Here is a 5,020-nt window from a genome sequence, read left to right as displayed (position 1 = left end):
GATCTTCCACTTCAGTTTATGAAACAGCTAGAAGCTTATTATCTGGAGAAAGGTAAACATAAGGCCTATAAACAAGACACATTGGCCATTCTTTAGAATGAATTCATTGGGGAATAGAGATAGTCCAGTGGTTAAGAGCTTTCATTGCTAATCTGAAACATCCAAGTTCTATTCCCGGTGACCATGTAGTGACCTAGAACTGTCTTTAATTCCAGTTCCAGGGGATCTGAAGCCCTGTTCTGACCTCTGTGGACACCAGACACATATGTAGTACACAAAGATACATGAAGGCCAAATGCACATATACATAAAATGGAGTGAAAAAAAGATCTTAAATAGCTAAGAAGATGAACTTTGCAGAGTGTTCAAAATTTATATCACATTTTATTCCAAAAATCCTTATATAGTTATTAGAGCCATTGTTTCATGTTGTGAGTTCAGTTTTATCAGAAAATGGTAGTGCAGAAAAAATTAGGAATTTGGCAGTCACTCATAAATTCAGTGACTGAGGGTTCATGCCAACAAGCAGTAAATCTCGGCTATTTATAGTGGAAGAGTCACAGGGCTCTGCAGTATTGTTGATCTTCCCAGATTACTGGTTCACTAAGCTATGGAAGGCCTCTGAGGTCCACTCAAGGTCATGAATGATTGGTGAAGAACTGATGCAAACTGCAGAAGTCACATGACTGAGGAGTATGAGTAACTGCCTGAAAGTCACTCACAGGGAAGCCAAGGTATGGACTGAGGATGGACTGATGCTTGACTTTATTTCATGCTTGCTGACTTCCACTCAAGCGAGCCTGGAGACTGCAAATCAATTCCACACCAATACTAGAGATTAATTTGTATCTCAGGAAAATTACTGAATTTGACATAGCTTTAATAAACACCATCATGTCTTCAACTTGAAGTAATTTACATGGATCATTTTCTTTCTCTTTTTTTGCGGAGGGGAGAAAAATCACATTCGTTAGTTAAGACAACCACAGGCTGGACACAATGCAAAAAGTGGACTGTCTTTTAAAACTTCAAAGGTAACTTTTTCCAAACCCCACAATCATTTCCATAATTACTTATAAAATAAAACATCCACATTAAAACATTGGACAGTAAAATACATAATAACTGCTCCAATATACACCTATATCTAAAAATCATGAATTTGACTAGCCATGCCATTGTAAACCACTCAGAGTACTAGAGAATGAACCAGTTTTCGATGTTATCAACCTGGGGAAAACATGTCCAGCTCCCAGTCCCAGCACATTCTAATTTGTTTTATTATTTTATAAATAAGGCATTAACGATAAAGCCCATTTTAAAAAATAAAAATTCAATGAACTTTTGTTAAGACTTTTGCCCTGGGCAAACGCACACCATTTTCTGGGCAGACATTTAGATCTACTAACTATTCTGAAATAAAGCTGTTTGTTGGTGACCCCACTTGAATCTAAAGTTTTCCCCATCGTTTTAGCTGTAAGCCCATGTTGAACCTAACCTGGAAATATTTTTACTATGCTTTTGGTTATGTTGTCTGACTAATGGTTAATTTTGAGGTTTTCTTCCTTGTGTCTAGCCTACAGTTTCACGACCTCTAAAATCTCTTGAAATAATGTAGTGATATTCCTGACTTCCAGGTGTGGCTATAAGCACTCTGGCAAGTCTTCCAGGACTAAGAACCTACAAGGTAACCTGCACTAAGGATACAGTACACAGCTCTTGGGCTAACAGGGGTTCCATTTTGTACATTTGGGGAGTTGACCATAAAGTCAAGAGATGGAATAAAATTTTGATAAAGCAAAATATGTCATCACTTAAAACTGTTTTGTAAAAGAAGTCACCATGTTATTTATATACTGTTCCTGTTCTGTAGTTTCTTCTTAAGGAAAATAGGCTATTAAATGACTTTTACTTCCCTGATGCTGAAAACTACTGACAAAGCTTTTATGCAATTAATCTATAATCATAAAATCCATTGTCTCTAAATTCTTCCCATACAAACACATCATCCTAAAGGCCTTCTGAGTTCCTCTCCTAATCAATGTCTGGGAAGTAGTTAACTTTAGTTGTGTAAAAATAAACACCAAAACAAAAATCTCCTAAAAAAAAAAAAAAAAAAAAAAAAAAAAAAAAAAAAAAAAAAAAAAAAAAACAAACAAACTAGCTAAGCTAATTTTTACATAGTAAAGTACAATTTCCACTTAATTCATTCTTCAAATATATTTTATTGGAAGACCATTCATTGCCTTCATTTATTGTATTTGAAATCACTGTACAGTTACTTTTATGAAAACACTCCCTGCATTTTATAATGTAAAAAAACATAAAAATTCTTTCAGGAATGGAGAGAAATAACTATCTTGTCAGATAACACACAATATAAAGAGCAATTATGAAAAACAGACATTTACATATACTTCTAAAGTCTTATTGAGAATATCCTGTTGGCATTGGATAGCCAATCATAGGCTTAGCAGCTGTGGTAGCTGGAGAAATGCATATTCCTGTTGGTTCATACCATTATGCAACATTACTTTCATATTGCTGCATGCTATCATAACCATTCTGGTAAGTATCTGTTGGATTACCTGTCCTAAAACTAGTCTGTATACCAGCAGATACAAAATTACTTCCAAAGCTCCCATTGGTGTAATTTGCAGCACTGTAAACACCAATCTGAGTTTTAACCCTGAAATCTCTCTTAAGCAGACTAGAGTAGCCTCTGTCATAGGTTTCCCTGTCTGTAAAGGTATTAAATCTACCCCTTTTCCCTGCAGAGTATCTGTCATGATGATCATCCTTCATGATTCCTCTACTTTTGGAAAGACCTGAACCTCTGTCTTTGACCAACTGAAGCAATTTGGGATGAATTGCTTGATTAGCTTCCCGAAGCACAGAGATAAGGTCGCTCACTTGCTTTATGTTATTAGGTGTAAAGAAAGTGTATGTTGTGTCTTTTTGGTACTGCAAGCAGTTCTTCCAATTTGATGAATATATTTATCTGAAGAGTGAGGGTAGTCATAATTGGTGACAAATTTCACATCTTCCACATCAGTAAGCAATAAGAATAGAAGCTTTTCCATGTTTAAATTTATTTAGAACCCAGTTACATTCCTGCTGATTCTTGTCACCACAGATGCCCAGGGCAGGCCACCCGTGTCTCCTAATTTTTCTGGTAAGTTCATTACATCTTCTTTTGGTTTCAACAAAAACAATGGTTTTATTCTCCTTCTCATTCATGATATCTTCCATCAGACAAATAAGTTTTTCACCCTTTTTGACATCATGACATATATCCATCATCTGAAGAATGTTATGTTTTGCACTCAGTTCCAGTGCATCAATATTGATATGAGTAGAGTCTCTCAGGGAATCTTCAGTAAGCTGTCTTACTCCTTTTGGCCAAGTTGCATTTTTTATTAGTGTTTGCCTATCAGGTCTTATTGGATCCACAATTTTCCTTATTTCGTGTTCAAATCCCATATCAAGCATCCTGTCAGCTTCATCAAGGACAAGGTATGTTGTTTTACTCAGATTGGCTTTCCCACATTCTAAAACGTCAATCAGTCTTCCAGGTGTTGCAATACAGATTTCCACACCTCTTTCCAAATTATGAATCTGTGGTTCTTTGAGAGCACCACCATAGAGGCGAGTAGACTTCAAGCTACAAGCTCTGTAATATTCAGCAGAGACTTGCTACACCTGCTGTGCCAGTTCTTGAGTTGGAGCCAGCCCAAGCAAATAGGCCCATCACCTCTCTCTAGGAGTAATTGGTGGTTTATGTGTGCAATGGCAGGTAGCAAATAAGATAATGTTTTCCCAGATCCACTCTGAGATACTCCAACCATATCCAATCCACTGAGAGCAACTGGCCAGCCCTGAGCTTGAATAGCAAGCAGTGGGTTCAGTGAAGTTCTGCCTTGTAATCACATCCATGATACTTGCAGCAAAGTTTGCTTCATAAAGATTCTGAACAGGTTTTGGACAGTTGTGATCTCTACCTGTAATTTCCTTGCTTCTTCTGGATGTATCTACCTCTTGTAAGGTATGCCTTGTCAAATCAGAGTGTTCCTGATAAAAATTTTTCTCAATTTGGTCAGCTTATCAAGATTCCACTTCTTTGTAACTAATTCTCCCCAGCATATCCAAACTTCTTTCTAGAGAGGGGTCCTGTTCTTCTCGCTCCAAACCAAGGTGCACCAAACCCTAGATCCAGGCCCTGTTCTCAGTCACTAGAATAACGTGATGTGGCGTCAACGGTTGTGGTGTGAGTGAAAAGAGAATCCAGTTATGGCACGTTGCTGAGAGGCCTCCTGGGCAATGATGAAGCCTTGTCTGAGGAGTCACTAGCAGAGGGATGGCAGAGGGCCAGAGCTGTAAACCCAAGGATGGATAGAAATGAATGAGGAAAGCTTCTGGAGAGAAAGTTTTATGAAGCAATTTTAAATAATTTTAATGTAAGGCAACCACCACATGAATCTTACATGCTGCTGATTCTTTTAGAAATTGTCAATGTGTCTTTTATCTAGGCAAGAATATAATCATCAGCCTGCTTACTTTGTATAGATTTTAAAGCATAAGACACTTTGAATCATTTATTCTTTTTGACTTTCTTTCCTTTTGAGATTTCTGAAGTGTTTGATTACTATTCTGCATAATGGCAACAAATTATGTTATTATGAGCCAATATTTGAAAATGTAGGATAATTCAAGCTTGAAATGTGTGAATTAAACATAAGTGATATTGTATACACTGTTTGCACTTAAGCTATTCATTTCTGCGAAGCTCTGTGATTAAATAGAAAACACGCATACCTAAAAGTCACAGATTTTCAGATTCTATTTTTAAAAAGGGAAGTGTGTGTGTGCACACGTTTGTGAGTGTGTGAGCATGTGTGTTTGTGTGCATGTGTGTGAGTGTGCATGTGCTTGTGCATGTGTGTCTGCATGTGCCTGTGCATGCATGCGTGCGCGCCTGTGTGTGTCAGGGGGTGTGTGTACATGTGCATGTGCAGGCATA

The 5,020-nt window shown here is 37.4% G+C and overlaps 1 pseudogene; it reads right to left on the bottom strand.

Moving 5' to 3' along the window:
• Positions 1-2,372: 2,372 nt before the first annotated feature.
• LOC117708049 (putative ATP-dependent RNA helicase DDX5 pseudogene) lies at positions 2,373-4,288 on the bottom strand (annotated as a pseudogene).
• Positions 4,289-5,020: the final 732 nt, after the last annotated feature.

The sequence above is a fragment of the Arvicanthis niloticus genome, chromosome 1 (genome assembly GCF_011762505.2).
Source record: "Arvicanthis niloticus isolate mArvNil1 chromosome 1, mArvNil1.pat.X, whole genome shotgun sequence".
NCBI lineage: Eukaryota > Metazoa > Chordata > Mammalia > Rodentia > Muridae > Arvicanthis > Arvicanthis niloticus.
Note: the sequence above shows the minus strand (reverse complement) of the source record. Positions and strands in the feature narration are given on the sequence as shown.